Source organism: Varroa jacobsoni, unplaced genomic scaffold (genome assembly GCF_002532875.2).
Source record: "Varroa jacobsoni isolate VJ856 unplaced genomic scaffold, vjacob_1.0 contig00927, whole genome shotgun sequence".
Taxonomy (NCBI): Eukaryota; Metazoa; Arthropoda; class Arachnida; order Mesostigmata; family Varroidae; genus Varroa; species Varroa jacobsoni.
The window spans coordinates 17,943-37,205 of record NW_019214553.1 but is presented as its reverse complement, the minus strand read 5'-3'; the positions used below and the strand labels follow the sequence as shown (position 1 = coordinate 37,205).

At 39.2% G+C, this 19,263-nt stretch overlaps 1 long non-coding RNA gene across 1 annotated transcript; it reads left to right on the top strand.

Moving 5' to 3' along the window:
* The first annotated feature begins 9,203 nt into the window (after window positions 1-9,203).
* Window positions 9,204-11,426, top strand: LOC111271722 (uncharacterized). Its single transcript, XR_002687056.2, has 3 exons — window positions 9,204-9,613; window positions 10,090-10,236; window positions 11,114-11,426. It is a non-coding gene; the product is annotated as an uncharacterized LOC111271722 (long non-coding RNA).
* The last annotated feature ends 7,837 nt before the right edge of the window (window positions 11,427-19,263 follow it).

The following is a 19,263-nucleotide window of genomic DNA, read 5'->3' as shown; positions in this document are numbered from 1 at the left end:
GTTAGCAGCATCGTCTTATTTTCTGGTCCCAGACGCCGATTTTGTTAACAAAGCTTTGCTTCTATATGCCAACCAGATGCGGTCAGATGGGCACATATACAAATATTAGTCGATGATGTAACACTTCTTAGTTACACTGATGACTATGATGGAGGGATAAGAATTGCTGACAATATATCTACCTTTTCGTGCAAAATTAAACATTTTTTTTGGACGAAAAATGCTTTAGGTTCCTATTTTTAGCGCATTAAATATCTATGGCATTGCGCAACCGCTATGTTGCCTTAATATTCATTAGCATTTATACGTTCGTAAAGGTTATGACATCTCAGTACAAATCCAACAGGGCTGTACAGGGTTTTAGGTTTACTAAATATAAAAAACGGTTAGTCATATGCCTTCTACAGACCACTTTAACTAATATGTTAGCAAAGTATTTAAGTTTATTTAAAATTATATAAATTCTTCTGTTTTGGTCGCAATACTGCTTTTGCTGCCTACTGAAATTGACGTCACGTACATGCATATATCTGTCTATAGAAAAGGATTATTTTTGCGGGATGACTTTCTCATCATTGAATATGTTTACAAGCCCCTTATGCAATTGTTCTTCAATCAGCGTCTTCTTTTGTCTTAAACCCAGTCTGTCTTTTCGGTAGACGTTTAACAAGGCAGACCAGTTTGTAGATTAGTGTTCATAGGATGCTAGTCATGAGACGTAGTAAGTTCATCAATGCCGATGGCTCATTCGCCCTGAAGCCCTTTTCTCGGTAAATTCGTGGCAAATACATGGCCCGATCAACATTCACCCTGAATAATTGTACAAAGGGCACTCATTTGATCCAGTCTGATTCCACCGATTAAATTGACATTAGCACTGTTATTGTAAGGGGTTTTGTTCTTAAAGCGATCCGTATATCCTCTGCTCCGTTATCGAGGATCTTAGATTGACTCCATTCCGTGCATTCATTCAGAAACACTTGCAATGGCCGCTTCTTTTGTTTTTGGCTATAATGACGTATGCAGTTGCAGATACGTTATCGCCGAGTACTTGTAATGATAGAAGACCAATCAGTCGGTCGAGGCATGCAGCAGAAATTTACTTATATGCTCTAATACAAGACTGAGCAATTCTTAAGCATAATTTTCACTATTTTTAGTTTAGCTCAACCATTATCATCAGTAAAATATTTAGTTACAGTATTTAGGTTATACAGAAAAATTTTAGGAAATACAGAGTCCCAAATTGTCTATGACCTGCACAACCGTTTTAATGTCTGGTTATTTGCGCCGACTAAGGAGATGCCACACAGGCTTAAAGGTAGTTCTATTGAGGGAAACGTTGCACGTTGGTGATACTAATTTCAAAGACCTTAATTGCCTCTCTTCATGCTTTAAAGACTTCAGCTAAATTGGTGGCCATAGCTCACACCAATGCAGGAATTTAAGTATGAGTGGTCTTTTATAACGGCGTTTGACAAGGTGTTATTCCTGTGGGACCTCTGATCAGCAAGGCACAGAATAGTTTAATCTCGAATCCATCTCACGGTGTCGTTTCGAAGATAGGCTTCTAAGTTACGGTCTTACCTATATGCAGGGGCATTTATACCCACATAGTTGTTCCTGGTTTACTCTCTCGAACAGTCGTGATAAGTAAACATATGTTCATAAAAAAACCCTGTTACTTATATCTCGATATAATAATCTCGGTATACTTATATACAGATATCTCTCAAGCTATCATGTCCTCCACATCACACCCAGTTAAGTGATTTCGGTAGCTATTATAAACTTTTCGAAAAGTAAGCATGTAATATTTGTCTTACCTGCTAGCCCAAAAGTTGTGGACCGTTTTTTTCTGTACCCTTAGAGGGCATTTAAGCTGCTTATTACGATCCATTGTGACTCTACTAGATTACTACGTTAGCGTCTTATTACAAGTAAGACTAGATTCAAGTGAAGCTCACCAAGGTTTCTGCGCGATGACCTTTTCTATGGTCCTCGATAAGAATTTAGAGTAGGCCCAGATGTGGAAACTTTATTTCCATATCAAAAAAGGACCTGGACGTCGTAATTTTCCGATCGGTTGAAATCAGCAGTAATTTTCTAACTAAAAAGTATCAGCCTATACTTTATAGTTTCGAACATTCATTGGTGAAGGGAAAGAACAAATCTGCGTCTCTGAAAGAAAGCTCAGATTCCCCAAGACGCAAATTTCCACGCAGGCTTCTTGATGATGTTTTTCCGACTCTTTGGCGTCGATGGAACTCACTAAAAACAGCTGGAATTTTCTGACCATGGAAGAAATCGAAAGCATTTTTGGCAGCTAGAGTCCGAATCCCGATAGAACATAGTATCGTTACTACCAATGCTGATTCGTCATTTAATGTTACAATGGTAAACCATTTTTCCATGGTAAACCATAGACTGTAGCCATCGAATTAAAGGTACGTTAGGCACTTAATTTCACCAGTGATAAAATAATATTCACTGAAACTTATTATTTCTCCTTTGTCTGTGGTTATAACAGAACGCTAGATCCAAGTTATCGTTTTTTTTTATCAGAGAGTCGTTAAAGCTCCTGTACGTTTCCTGCAGCAGTTATCTTTTTATCACTTACCTTGTAACTATTAGTTAGTTAACCTTTCAGCGTTACCCTTTAGCTCGTTATGTTTATTTTATATCTTCACGACGAAATTGGTCGTAGCATCCAATGCATGTTCTTAAGTCTTGAACAGCTCTAAAACCCATGTAAGTAAAGAAGATGAAAATATATCAATTTTTTCGCTTTCTTTTTTTTCCCAAGAGAATGACATTGTGCGACTCCATGGTAAGCTGAAAAACGAATCGTTAACATTGGAGCCTAATGGGGTTTTTTGACGCCTTAGCATATGACTAGTTTTCATGAAGTATTTGTTGTTTTACGATACCTTTCCTCTTAAGGAGAACCTAGCCATGTACAATCGCATAAGTCGTTTGTATTCCAAACGCAATCATATAGATTGCCATAATATAGAAGAATCTATTGGATTTTTAGAAGTGCTAGAAAATCACTATTATCAAAACTTGCTAGCTTGTTGCTCAACGTATTGTGTTTGGCTTTCTGTTGGGTGATACGGCCATTTACTACGATTTGCGGAGCACATACTGATGTCAGCCACCAAAATACCTGTGTGTCTACTGTTTTAAGCTAAGTAACGAATCGTCTTCGAAGACACTGGCCAAAACCTAATGGTATATTTTCGATATATTAATAAATACATATTTAGACTGTACTCTGTGTACGTGAAAAAACGAAATCGATAGAGAGTTATCTTAGAAGACGTTAAGTTTTACATACAATGTCAGCAGCCTGTTGTGATTTTAATGAAAATTCAAATTTTTAGAAAATAACTAAATGATTTTTTCCTTTTTGAATTGAATGAAAGGAGAATTTACACGATGAAGAAAGAGAAAAGTCGGAAGACTTCCATTCGGTTGGGTACTTCAAAACCTAATTCACGGATGGAAAGCAGTAATTATTTGCATTACTATATATCTTCAATAATTAATGGAACCTGTTAGGAGACAAAATGTCCAATGAGTGACAAGTGGTCATTTGTAATCAAGTTCGTATAGGACCTAGAGGGGCCATTGGCCACCATAGAAGGATTTACGTTCTTACTTTTTTGCTAGATGTGCTTGTGCTACAAAAAATATAACTGACATAGCACTTAGTTACTTGTTGTAGTGAGGGTTCAATCTATTTGCACACTACAGACATCAACATAAATAATACAATAGAAGTAATGCGACGGTAGGCCAAATGATACCAGTTAATCAATCGGGCTATTTTGAAGGCTCTCCATTAATAGAATAATAAATATATATATATATATATATATAAGCTATCATTTTTATGGTGTCGCAGAAAAGGGAGTCATTTATTTACACGTAGCATCGACACCTCCATGTACATCGACCGTTATTAAGGACCTTCTGGTATGATTGAATGTGGCTCTATTATGATTTACGCATGTTCAGAGATAACTAGTTAAATAAGTGTTTCTGTTGGGGAGCATAATATAGCTGGGCACTCCAATGATTCGTAAAGCGACGGTACAAAATTGAATTTAGCGTGGGTAGCATTCGATGAAAACTAGTTCATGCAATATGTCCTACCATGGAACATCTGTTGCCCACAAGACGAAATTATTTTTACCCTACTGTTCATAATTGTTACGGGTATATAGCCCTCGTCGGCATTGTGCTATTTTTAAAACCATTGAGCCCGAAGCAGCATCGGCAACTCATATGTCCTTACATGACGCAGTAAGCTCTCAAAATTGTAATCCCCGCAGAGTAGTTCTAGTTTGCTAGTAGCACGGGGCTCATGTTTTAGGCACCACTTGCCAGGTTAACCCCGACAACTCAAAGACATGGACAGCCACACCACTGTACTGTTGTTAATGCACAAAGACGTTAGATCTAGGTATTTCGTGACATTTATTGATTTGGTGCCATGTTTTTTATGGGTACGTCGATTTCTCTACTTCAATGTCAATTAGTTGCTTTGTGACAAGTTCGTTAATAATAGTAGTAAGCCACTGTAGCCAGCAGGTTGTTATTATGCTAAAAATTGCCTTAGTCGAAACGCCGACCTCATTTGCCCAACGCTGACCCCCGACGGCCTCCTTCGACTGACAGAATGTTGCTCGAAACGAGTGATTCTGTCTGAAGTAGTTGCGATCCCATAAATCAAATATTCTCCACCGCATTATATAATTCTGTATTGCCTCGAAGTTGCCAGCACTACCTTTTCGTCAAATTGAACATTAACAGTTAGTTTCTATCATCCAGCGACAGTTTATAAGATGGTAACCATTGTATGGCCTGTAATGTAAATATCTGTCTCAATTTGGTTAACAAAGCTCATGATCATACGATAAACTCTTATCTCTTTTCAATGCGCAACAAACAGGGATTGCTAGGTTTTTTTTCTATATCCTTCTCTCACGCCTTAATGGCCTCGGCCACGGCAGAACACGAAATACATTTTTTTCTGCTTTGTGGGTTCTTCTTGGGTCTCACAGTTGTATCCTACCTGAGGCGCTAGGCCAGAAGACGTGAAATCGACAACGACCAATGCCCTTCGGTTAATTAACAGAAAATACTTGTTATGTATTTTTAATGTCTCAACCTTCAATGTCTTTGCAATCGGTATATAAACAATCCGTCTGTCGTCACCACAGAGCAGACGCTGAGCGTTATAGAGTACACGATGGATAAATGCCGATGACTTCGGCCAATGAACCAGAAATCTATTCACCCTATTCCCAATTCAGATACTGAGTTTGTGTGTCGCGAAGCTAGAATCGTTCGCAAGTGCAAAAGGGACAAATAAAATAACATCACACTGAATTGAGAGCGCGCGTCTATTGCTACCGCTCTGTGAACTTATCTGTTTACCTCGCTTCTGCGGTGTGACAGATATAAGAAAACAGCAAGTTTAAAGGCTGTTAACCGATAATTCCTGGTAGCTAGTAGCCTTGCGAGGCATGAACGATGCTAGAACGGTGCACGTATGTTCCTACCGACTTCGTGTCGAAGAGACTGTTCTGATTTGTTCAGAAGTGAATTTAAATAGTTATACGATGCAACCATATCGGGCCCTGCGAGATGTTTGGCGAGAAACGCTTCTTGAAACAGAGCTTTCTATCCTGTTATTCGAAAATTGAGTTTAAACGATTTGTAGACGTGGTACTCACGAACCACTAGTTTGATAAGGCCACGATGGAGGTAGTCAAATAGGTGTTCAAGTGGGATGCCTAGTCGAAAAGGGCACACATCCAGCTTCAGGGCCTCTTTGGTCTGTCAACACCTGTAATGAGCACAAAACGACAATATCGAAATGTACCCATCTTCTAAGTAACAATGACGAATCTAAATAGAGCCTCTCAAAACTCGACCGTAATAATATAATAAATGCACAGCTTCAGTTCATTATCAGCTAATTAGTAATGAATACATTTGCTTAACATATCCCTTTTGCAAGTCGGGCGTCGGAAATGGAAGAACCTAAACACCATATATAGCGCATCTGCATGGACAAGACTGAGCTAGCTATTCGTATTAGGGGATTTTTTACAATAAAAAGAGACTTTTTCAATATTGTTAACAACTTGTTTTCTTCAGATGCGACTGTTGAGCCTCGTTTCGTTCTTCGCTAGCACCGCTTAGCAACATGATCAGCCATAGCGCCTTCAATGGACCGGACGATGTTAATGTCCTCGCTCTCAGATAAGCTTAGTATTTTTGTCAGACATTTTTTTAAAACGGGTCGTAATTGAAGCTCTTTGTAAAACCCTTCGTAAAGTCCTCGAAAACTAACATGCTAATAGGTCCAAAAATGGCTGATTTTCAATCAAACATGAGTAAAGATATATGAGATGATGAGAAGCTTATGAAAATTGCTCCGGCTGAACGTCCGTATTTTAAAAAATGCCTGTGCGCATATCTAAGAAATATCTGTGCGTCGCACGACGATTAACCGTGCAAGTATCCCTTGTTTGTCCGCTATTTCCCCGAACGATATCTCGAGGCAAACACATAACCTATTAAGTTATTACGGGGACCGATATTATAACACGACGTCTATGCGGGCATCATCTAGTGGTGAGAATACGTGCATGAATGATTGTAATATTATGGCAGAACCACAAATAACTTAAATTAGGTCAAATTTCCTTTTACCAGCTAAAGTTATTTTTGTGGGGCTTGTTATGGCGTCAGGACATGGAGACCCGGGTTGTCAATAATCCAAATCTAATTTATGTCTAGTAGAATAGAAATTCTGTATTCAACTAACAGCATCTAGTTATTCGCTAAGACAAAACTAATTTACCTAGAAGTCAAATAAAGTAGATTGATCTGAAATTTGTTTTGCATACACGCTTATATCTATTAATTTGAATGAAGGACGGCCGGGCCTCAAACGACTGCGTATAGGGCGACCATAAATCTAAGGGTTTCAAGTTTTTAACACAGTGAACTTCGCGCTGTTTCGAAGAGCCGCTCCAATGCTCCGAGTTATTTCGACAATAAAAAGCGCAGTGATTTTCTTAGAATCTGCATATAGTACGGCCCGGACGGAGAGCTACTGAAGGAACCCTCACAAATGGATGGATAAGTGGCTTGTCTTTCATTTTATATGAGCGCTTAGTAGATAGCCTTTGCTAGTGGTGGTTCTGTTACGCTAGCTTTTGATTTTGCCTGTAATAATGCCAAAATAATGTATTGAAAATCAGCCATTTCGCCCATCCTATGCTACGTCTACGCCGGCACGCTTCTTGTTCGCTCAGCCTGTCGAAGTGATACGAAGATCGGATTGCCCACAGCAATCTGTTCGTGCTCATACGTCCGTTTGCTAGCGGCCGCTGGTTCGTTCAACACATCGTATCCATGTTACGGGCAGGGCTTTGTATTCAAGTGCATTTAGGCTTAAGAATACAAATATCCCGCTGAGAACGCCTCGACCTCTTTTATTCTCTGCTGGAGTCGTCGACAGCCGCTGAGCGTCGCAACTGCCAGTCTTTCCAAATTCGAATATTGCTACCGTAGCCGTCGCGGCTTGAGCGGTTTTCCCTGACGCACATAGCCTTGAAATATTCCTGGCTTCCCCACTTTAACTGAATCTCTGGCTGCCGAAGCAACTCTGCTCGAGGGGCGACAGCATCTGGTTTTCCTTATAAGAAGAGTACCCATATAGAAGAAGCCTTGCAGAAAGTCTTACCAGAAAAACCTCTTAAATTCCCCCTGATTCCGCTGCCAGTGGCTGCGTCGCCACACTTTCACTGCTGCTGCTCCTCCTTTTGCTGTTAATACCGTCACTGGCGCCATCCACTGGTTAGCCGTTCGCTCCTTGTCAGGTTTTATTTTGCTTTCTAGCATTGCCCCGCTGTTCTTCTTTGAATTTAAAATTGGTTTCCGCGATCTAATTGTGACTCAGCCACGATCTGCCCGTGGCCTCAAGCGGAACGCAACGAACGGAGAGGATGGAAGAAAGGAAAAGACCTTCCATATGACATTATATGGGCAGCTTGATTTAACTCTGCTCATCCGTGAATTTTGTTGGAGTAGCACTGGCGACTAGCACGCAAAAACGGACTATGTTATAAGCGGCCTCCGCAGCTTAAATTTGATCGACAGAAACGAGCATGCCCAAGCCCAAAGAACAGTTAGGATTCCAGCAGTAGTGACGATTGTGATAGTTGGAACGGTGCTGGCGGCTATACGATTGATTCTTTCCAGGCATTTTCGGTAGCCCGTACCATGTGCGTCCCCTCATGTCAAAATTGCCGTAGTTTTGATTTTAACTGCATTTCCTTGAAAATCTTCTAACAAGAGAACAAAGTCATGTGTTCCAAACAATAATTTTTTTCAATTCAACAATAATTCCTTGTTGCGTGCTCTTTGCTGTCTTGTAGGGCTAATGTCAGCGAAGAACAAACTGTCATAGGATACCGCTGGCTAACTTCATACTAACAAGTCTTACTGGCAACAGTACTGCGCTAGATCTTAATCAATGCAGAAGTAATCTTCTCTCGACTTTTTTTTATTAGAGACAGCAGTGTTTCGAAAACTAACACCGTTTGACTAGTCGTCTACAGCGAAAATAGCAGACGCTTACGTAAACCCCATCGCACTGAAAACCATGCCCGAAGTGTGCTGCGAGAGACTTGCGTTGTCTGAACAACTTCACATTATTTGTGTTGTTTGAAACTTTCTGTGAAAATTATGCTGAATGAAGCAATGCGGTCACTGTGTATCGCGTGAAAAATTCTGCTACGAACTATATTTTAGAACTAGCTCCGCGTTCACCAAAATTGCCGCTTGATAACCAGCCGTCCTTCGAAATCACCTATTTAATAAGTACAGTGCGCCTTTTACCTTTATGAGGCAAATAAAATGTGCTTAATAGCAAAATAGGCGCGGGCGGACGCTTAAGGGACCCCTTTAATGGACTATAAAGAGATTTAGCCTCTAGTATTTCGGTCGCACGTAAATGCATAAGCCCTTGCCTCTATCAAACAAAATTGGCATTACGGACGCCGTTACGCCTAACACGACACATCGCAGAAAGAAAATCAGCGTTATCCAAGCGCTCTGGTCGATTTAGCTTAGACAAACAAACGCACAAGAAGTCACTTTTACCAGTGTAGTAAATACAGGGTGTTCTAAAAAAAAAAACGAATGAGTATATATGCTCATAACTGCAGAATATCAATAGCGTTATTGATGGTTTTTTTTTTAACATGGTTTATAGACTATCGGCAGAAATGGCTTCGATTTGTCATCGTGCGAATACGGTCAGGATGCAACTTAACTACGACGTAAACATTTGCCTATAGAAATAGTTCAGTTGGTCTGACCAATCACCTTTGTGGAAATAGCACGTTAATCAATGGCCAACTGTTTGGCTCGATGCTACACAGATAGGAACCGCGATTACTCGAATGCTTTATACGCTACAATGGGCTTTGTCGGAGGTTTTAACGCAGAGTCAGTGAAGGCCAGTTTTCCTAAATCTTCAGCGTCTGTCTAATTTTTGCTTGTTACTTGCTCATTGACAGAGGTAAGTAGTCAATATTTCTTGCTCGGACGATCAGTGTTGCTCGATAGCATCACTAGCAAGCTTATCTACCTAGCTTAGTATATACCATAAAATTTATATGCTATATAATATATTTATAATCGTTAAAAACAAATGTCTTCTACTCCTCCAAGTAATGACAAACAATAGTCAACCATTAGCAATGACAAATTTTTTAACAATATTGGTATCGAGCTTCCTAATGACAACGCCTAGGTGATGATGCCCAATGATCAGCGAATTCTCGTTTCTGTTAAGTGAGGTGCATATTCTGCAAATCAAGCCATTGGCCTAACTCCTCTCTGCAAACAGAAACGATATTGTTTTTGTCGAAATATAAGCTAAAATGATCATTACTGCTTGGAACACACGAAACGTTCCGGCTTCATGACGGTAACCTCAAAAGGCAAATCAAATAATTATTTAACGTATCCAGCTACATTTGTTATGTCGCGCAGCTCTCCTGCAGGTGTGCCAATGTTGGATACGTGAGCGCACAAATGAATACTTAGTGCTCCTGGGAATTGAAGTGCAGCTCAGGATGGTCGTGTTGAATCGAAGGCCGGTTAAAAGAGAGACGGACAGAATTTGCTAATTTTATTCGAGTAAGTTGGGATGAAACCTGCACTATCCTGTAATTAAAAAAAAAATGAAGAACTTTTAATTAAGTGCAACGGTGGTTTTTTCAATATAGCTGTTTTCTTTGTTTTCGCAATACAAATAGGTAAAGTATATATATTCAAAAATAAATAAACCAATTCATTATTTAGCATTGATTCCTAAATCGATTTAGTACAATCGGCTGGGGCTGAAGCTGGGGCTGCTGCTGCATGCAGATCTGACCGGTTTCAAAAGTAATCGAAATACGTAAAATGAACTTCATGAAAGATCTGATAGTAGTAGAGATTCGTTTTTCTACGGATATTAATTAGAAAACGCACTACTGTAGCATTAGTATCATGATAACGCCGTCGTAACGGTAGCAGTAACAGCGGTGGTGGTTCAGGCGTTATCTTCATGCAAGCACAAACAGTATCGTTGTAATTAAACTGTTCATTAGCTATGATGTAAAAAATTTATTATTTTATTGATCATAGCAAAATACAGTACGAGCTTTTTCTTGAGTGATAATGCGCTATAGAACTAAGGCACTAGTAACGTAGATCAATTTCTCAAAGCTTTCAACGCTATATTGAACAAAGTAACGAATTACCGTCATCTAACCTTGTTAACGGCTGACTCGGACATGTTGCTCGGAACATGGAGGGTATCTTAGCTTTAGAACTTTTAGTTTATATGCTTATTTTATACCGTTTTGCTTAGAAACAATTCAAAAAAACGCTCGTTAAAGCAGCCTTTTCGTTTGCAGACTCATTCGAAGGATACCGATTTTACCCTGAACTGTTACACGCAATCCAAGTCCAATATAACTAATCCCGTATGTGACGGCTTCTCTAACAACGCGATGCTTACATTTTTAAGGTCGAGAATGTGCAAACTACACGTTAATGATTACCGCACATAGAAGGACATCAGGAATGGCAAGGCCTCAACTTGTGAAAGCTTTGTGCGATCTCTCGAGAAACAGCTTGCGTTTATAGCGTGAAAATCTATTTGAAGCGCAAAACAGCCGTTTATGCGAAGTCCTTTTCTAAAGACGGGTGGAGGTGGAAGTCTTTATCTTTATAGGGTTTAGGCGATTGTCCGAGAGCCACATGAAGAGTATCGCTCAATCTATAACCTTCAAATACGCCAAGTGGTCAAAGACAACAATACAATACAACACCGCATTACATTCTAAAGGTAAACATCTTGGAACTTCCAGCACGAGAAACTTCCTTTATCCAGCCGCTCGGCGTGTTTATATTTTAGGCTTTTCGAAATGCTCTCAAGTAATCTTATTCCACGAATCCAGTAATTTTATTCGTTTCCACAGGCGGGTTCATAATCTACAAGCGTGAACGTTTCTTGGCGGTACTGGAACCTATATGGGATCAGTTTTATAATCTGCGTTTTAAATCCTTTGATATACCGGGACAAAAAGCGTGCATCTCGATAAGGAAACCTAGCGGATATTTGTTACAGGTCAAGCGTTTTTATGAGTGCGATCATAACGGATGCATCTTTGTGAATTATGTATAATCTTACTACTATAAACGTATATTAGATATTTTTCGCCATTTAATTTCTGACTATTTCTATAGGTACGAATGGATTCGAAATGACGGTCAGAATTGACATACGCGAACGTCATGGCACTGCCAGTGTATCCCGACCGTCTCTTGTAATAACGGTACCACCTATCCGCTCTACTCTATTGTTAGTGTCTCGACAATATCCGAAAGCTGAAGAGTATTCCGAGTGGAATATCCAAAAACTGTCAAAAATGTTTTTCATTTCCATAAAATCAACGTAATATTTTTTACTGTACCTCTCTAATACTATATAATATGAAATTAGTTTTAGGCATTTGTGTTGTTTGTGACCAATATTCGTATGCATCAGACAGTCTCACTGATCTAATAGACGCTTTAAAGCCAGATTTACTAATCAGCTTAATTTTAAAAAAATATGTCAGTGTGGTCTATATATACATACTGTTCGATGCGGTGACTTATTATGTGGCCAAGCCTCTCACTGAAAGAGACAAGGAATCGCTGCTTCAGGTCCCGTCAACGATGCGTACTACATAACCCGTGTTAATAAAAGAAGTTTTTATATCAATATTTTTATATTATTAGTCGGTATTAAAAATAAAACTATTTCCATCGTAAAGTTGGCTTCAGATTTCTCAAAAAATTTATAATAATCTATCCGTTAGAATACATCTCATATTTATCTAGCAGAAAACTGCCGTTTACCGCTCTACCCACGAAGTTAAACCCAATACCTAAAGGCTTTTCTATTTCTGTAAAGACGTACAGTCAGTAAGCCCCTCAATAGCCTTTTATTGCCACTTAATCAAGTGGGATTGGTGCATGATTCATGAACAGGTTTGAGCATTTAAAATGCGAAAGTAGATTGTGAAAATAAGCAAAAACATACCCTAAAACCTTTTATAGCTGATATTATTAACACAGCATTATACACAAATCCCTATTAATAGTACGCTATAGTATAGATGCTGGAATCTAGTCCTAGTTACGAACAAACTTAATCTCTAAAATTTGGGTGAAAATAGTTTCAAAAAATGTAAAATCCCTACAAACATAGACTCTTTGAACTCTAGAGACAAAAAAGTCCAAATTCCAAACCAGTATCAAGTCATATGGGTTATATGGGGTATACCGCCTCTCTCTCTAATAAAGGTCGAGGTTGAAGTATATCCACCGTACGCATTGTCCTCAATCTCGAAAGCAGCAGACTAAATTTTGGGTACCGGGGGGCGGGGGCGGCGGGGGGGCAAAATCCTTGAAAAAGTCAAACTTATCCCTGCAACCTCGTCGCTACGGCAAGTCATTAGGGTACAATCGTTCTTGCAGTTGACGCGTAGCGTAACTCGATCGGTCACAGCTGGCGAGCGGGTGGGTTTGCTGTCCGGCCAGCTGCCGCTAGCAACTCTTTGTATAGTTTGTCTCTTGCTACTCTTAAACTATGCTTTGATTTTGGAGCTTCACTGAGCACCCGTTAGCATTCAGCATGCTAAAGCCTTTAGTGCTAGTGCTACTTATTATCGACTGCGTTATTTCTTAGTTCGGGTATAGGGAAACGGCAGGTTCACTTGGGTTATGTTATTTGCTAAACTGAATCTACAAAGTTTATTACGATTTCATTTTGTTTACTAGGTTGTTCTGGCAGTGTTCTTCGAAAGTAAGGACTCAACATACAGTCCGATATAAAAATTAATTCAATAATAACTTTCATACCTGAATGCAAAGGCTTGACGGTTTTTTCTTACAGTAGTGAAGTTTATAATGATCATTCGCTACAGATGTTTGTAACAAGTTGTCTAACCATCCTATTGTCTAGTTGACGATGGAGTTAGAAGGTAGTGGGCAAAGATCGAAAACCAGGCCACGTTTACTTTTCCGACTTAGGCCGATGACGGCTTCCTAGCCTTCGGTATTTTTTTCTAATGATGGCTTCGTGTTAATCCCTTCTCTAATGCGGTTAAGTTGGCACATGCATTAATATGTGTATTTGCAATATTCTAATTTACAAAATGACAACTATGTGTTTGCTTATATTTTAATATATAACATTGACCTGAAGGAAAAATTATGTGATTTTATATTCGGGAAACATAATTATAGTACAATTTAACTTAATATATAATTTTTGATAATGATTTATGGTACATCTGTCCAGTGTTGGGCACTTCGAGCAGCGCAATAGGGAGGACAAAGCATATGAAGACGGTGTGTCCACAAGGTCACGCTTACCATAGTAGTGTTGTAAGAAAGCCCGAAAGCTGAAAGAGCCACATTCCTCCTATTACACATAATATTGCATTGTTTCTTAACTGAACGACCTTAATTAAAATTTGAATTTGATACGACCCAACCACGGACCTTTACTATTAGTCCTTTCTGTTTAATTCTCCTAGAACTATGTTAGTAGTTCCGTAATTCTTATCCGATTACATTTAGTTGATCTCCTTGGATTCATTGATTGCCTTGGATTAGCTGACCTCATGACTCCTTGGTGCCAGGGATTTTGCGTTTGAGTGATGTGTTGTTCTGCTACGCTTGTTTTGGTACCCCGCTGGAAAAATGCAGTTCTCTTATGGCGAACTCTCCCACTCCTTCTATTCAGTCCAACTGCAGTTAATTTCATATGAAAACAGCATGTGTTCTGCAATATATAAGACAATATCTATGACTGAGGAAGACTTCAAGATTTCCAATATAAAATGAGAAAAATTTTACTCTGCCTTTGAATGTGATGTTAACCTCCCGCATTGCCTGCGGCAGATCCTCATCCTGTTGCGGTTATTCCCGCTTTTCATTGGTACATTGTCGTAATCATCCCAATGTCTTACCGTGCTTTGGTTGTTTTTCTAATTTAACCAATTCGACTGGTATTTCGGACTGACAGCTCTTATAACTTTTCAACTTTTTTTTTCAAAAATATAAAAAATATATAAAAACCTATATTCCTGTTTTGTGTCTATTATTTAAAGCTAAAAAATAGGAACTTTTCCTATGTGATTCTTCTGGGCCGGTTGTCAGCAGCTGTCGGACACCGAATTGACAAAAGAAACTTTGTTATCAGATCAGCACTATGGGTTCAAGGTGATTCTTCTAGGCGGGCAATCGCCTAGACAAACGGGTACTCAGTGTTAACACTAGATAGACTAGGATGCTTTATGTTGCGCTCGTTTTACCATCGATTGGTTTATCTTCGTAGTTTGGTACAGCCAACTTGTATTGTATTAAGCTAATGAGATAAATAGCTTGTAATAAGCTTGAGCATATGTTTACGATCCCGCAGATTTCGCCCTACAATCGCTTTGCTATTGCTCGTCTCCGCCAGTTTGACTCATTGGTGTTGTGCATCTACTAGCCCCGTTAAAAAAGAAGGCCCGTAAAAAAAAGACTTAAAATTTTACAATACAGTCCAGTTTGAATAGAGGCTGTTGCGACCTCTTCGGCAGTGTACAACTGGGCGCGCCATCAGATAAACATGAAAGCTAATAGGGCATAACCGATCACAGTTTGAAAACGTCGTTTCTGTTTGTGTTTTTATTTACTCCATTTATATGTTTAGGTAAACACAAGATAGCCTGCTCCGCCGCAGACGCTCGCACTGTTCTTCACTTTGCGTGTCAGTGTACAGATTTTTCTCGCTCAACCCGCATTAGATCAATTCACTGAACCAGGACGACACTCTGCCAGATCGAGAAAAATCGGTCTAAGCCTATAGTGAAAAATTACTCGGCGGGTTTCAATTTTAAAGAGATCCGATTATGTGAAAGAAGCTGTGAATCGCGAAAGTTAGGTTATATGCGTGTATCGGAAAGTCTGCTTGAATGACGATAACAGAAGATCATTTGTAAAGGCAGAAGAAACTGGGTTTGAGAGACCCCCTTTGCAAGGCAATAAGTAGCTGAGAGAACATGCTCCTCTTTGCATTATTATATAATTCTGCTGTGAATATAGTCGGTGCGAATTTTTTCAGTAAAAAATATGAGCTAAGCAGCAAAGCCCCTGCACAGGGAGTCCTTAACACTAATTATCTGTAAAATATTTGCAGTAAAAATAGATTTTGGTGTTGGATGTCTGGTCCGTACATCTTTTGTTGTACAATGCATACCTAATGTCATCCCCTATAGCAGACAGACATCGTGGATATTCTGTGTCCTAAATTTTTATAAAGGCTTGTCTTTCGCAATGATAGTTCGCGCGTTCTCACAAAGGATGATGAATCTGTGAAGGCTTTTATGCATCTCGTGTTGAATTCATTATCGTAATTTTGAAGATGTCGCTATGAGTTCTGACCCTTTAAGCGCTAACATGAAAGCCATGCGAGCGAGACAACTATGAAAGCGTACAGATGTTAACATCGTCATAATTTCCTGCTCCTAACAGAAAAGATTGAACGACTTTTCTCCATAATAATAGAAAAAAGAAAAAGAATCATGCTACGACCTATTTGGTAAATCTTCTGTTATGCCTTTGATCATCATAATGACTACGGTCTCCTAATCCTCATTACCTGTGTGGGCATGCTGTTGGCTGAGGTATGATTCTAGCTTAAATAAATCCAAGCAGTTCGATATCTGACGTTCATCGCGGCTGAACCGTTCTGAGAAATATCGATTTTATCCTAGTGTACTGTTATTATTTGCTTAACGAGGACCTAAATAACTATTGAGGAACAATAATTTAACATAAAAAATAGAAGAAAATATTTTCGCATCGTACAGCCGATATTTTTTGAGAAGGGTCGACAACACGTGTCTCTTATCTCAAGCCTTCAGTTCCTCATCATATCATTCCATGTCGGCAAAAAAAGCATTGCCTATATAATATTTTGAACGGATACTGTGAGTTCCTATGTTTCGTTGCCAACGAGGCACTGGCCGAGTTTTGTCGAGTCATTGCACAAAATACGCACTAGCTTAAGCTCATTTCTATACTGATTGACGCGTTAAACCCCAAAGTAGAGTAAAAATCGCAAATAGGATCATTTTCAATTCGATAGCACTATGTACACTTCCAGAATTTGGTTAATCGCTACGGTTATTAACGAGTGGAAATTTATTCTTGCCACGATAGGCCTGTTTGAACACTGGTCCATTTGCGATTCGTACGGCCGCAGGCCGATCTACTAAACGGTTGGACACGACAGACGTTCTAAGGCATGGCTATCGTTATGACTATCTAATCTCGTCTTTGGGTTATTTTGTTCGAGTTTTGCAACATGCCCACACCCTAAATGAAAGCATTCTTGATACAATAAACGTCCCTTATTTGTTTATCCGAGTTACAAAAAACAGAAAATTATTTTTTTTTGCTTTTTTCGCCATTTTGTTTCGCCAGATATTAAGAAAAGAAGCGGAGCAGTAGGCAGACAACGGACATTATATGTAACGATGTACAGTGACGTTTTTCATTTTAATTACTTTTTTTTTTTCTCTAAATATTTCGCCATCCTAAGCATTTACTTAGTCAAAACTTGGGCTTATTTGGGTAATATCGTAGGCGACTTTTGGTATTGCTTATCTACAGTATATTATCTCTTCATTTCTGTCGAGCATGTCAAAATGTTAGTTCTATTCTCTGTTTCACGACCACTGTATTGTAAAAGTCACGATTTTTTGAAGAGCGATTTATCTGCAGATGGTAAAGCATTGACATATATATACATAGTGCTGAAACAAACGGGTCCAGTAACTTGTCGGCTAAGCAGAGTAGTGTGTACGACACGGCAATTTTAACTAGAAAATAAGGCATCATTCTGAGAAATCAGTTAACCTCAGTTGCATATCTGTCCCGAATTTGTATCCATCAATAGAAGGATTCGGGGTCAATGATCGTCTTCTTTTAGCTTCAAAAAGTACCGCAGTTCCAAGCGGTTCAGCAGCTTACAACTTGGCAAGTGCGTGAGAAAGCAATTGAACTTTTGAGGCGAGGCCGAAATCGCTGTCAATGTTTAGCTTTGCACCCAGAAATAACTTCACGTCAATACGTGGGCGGTTTATGTCTAAACGCAGAGTAGGCCGTACGTTACGTTTGAAAACATATGGGAATAACGCGACCGAATGCTAAGACGCAAGCCATAAATAATCTGGTTTTTCAGTAGTTCAAGAAAACGCTCCAATAGCATGAAACCGCTGATTTACTAGTAGAAATTAGGTTTTCAATTAAACGACCTGAAAACGACTTTTTCTCGCTATGTATTTTTAAAACAACTGTAGATTTAGTCAGGCCGAGCGCCTGTTTCGCATGACACACTTTTGATGGCTGTAACGCTTGAAAATATAAACATGCCAAACTAAAAATATAAGCATTATACAAAATATACTAAGCACTGAATTTTTAAGTTTCTAGTCCGCTTCTAAAATTTTTGCCGTTATCCACACCCCTGCCTGTACCGCTCACACATGTTATACTATAGATCGGCTGATTTCGCTAAAGCGAGCGGTTTTTGACTTTCAAACAGGTCCGTTTAAAAATAAAGAGCTACATGAAGTACTCGTCCGCTGAGCTTGCGCGCCAAGGTAGTTAAACCATTTAAGTAGTTTGCGTTACCTTTCCAGGAGGATCCATAGACACACGATACAGAGTCAAAGCTGGTTAGATCAACAACGATTATATATCACCTTTATACTATAATATAACTGCAAATATGTACTTTTAGTTCTACGTTATGATAAATCTTAGTATACCTTTACTATGATCACCCTGTATAATCATGTCTGTGCAGGAAGGTTGGAACAGTTTCAGAGACCATTACGACTTTTATCTTCAAGCGTAAACATTAGTGTAACGTAGCTTCCTTTGACCTGGAAGTGCTAGTAGATCTGAGCCGCGCTTTTGTCCTGGCAGTTTCGTTTTCATGAAAACAGGATAAAATATTTTACGTAAAAGCAACATGCATAGAAATGAACCTGGCGCCATTTTTTCGGGCGCTTATTGTGTCATTCGACTGAAGAGCTTATTATCACTAGGTGCCATATTTATTTACTTCGAGCACAAATATAAATGGCACCGAATTATAATGTTTAGATACTTAGATAACGTAGTGACTTTACTTGCAAAACTAGCTAGGTCCGCACCGTAGCGAAAAATAATCTCTTGATTTTGCCGGTCCCCGAATATCTAATATATCATTTTCGAAACCAGTAGAACAGATGACGGTCTGCGCCGGCTGGATAGAACGATGCTTGGCTTGTATGTGTGTATTTTGAAAGTAAGCTTAAACTGGTGTGCAACAGAATCCTTGGTACCTGCTGTTTACAAGGCGTCCGACCCGATGCGGTCCACCCAATTATTTTGTAAATGACTCAGCGGGCATGTAAGTAAAAATAAATCCGGCCTAGAGATAGACGATTATGTAAATATCACTAAGCCGGAATTCATTGGTTTCCTTCTACTAATATTACATATCAGGCAACTTATTTTGTGGAGCAGTTTGCACTTTGTAGTTGCATCGAGTAACTTAGTGGGACCTTGCTGCACTTCTGT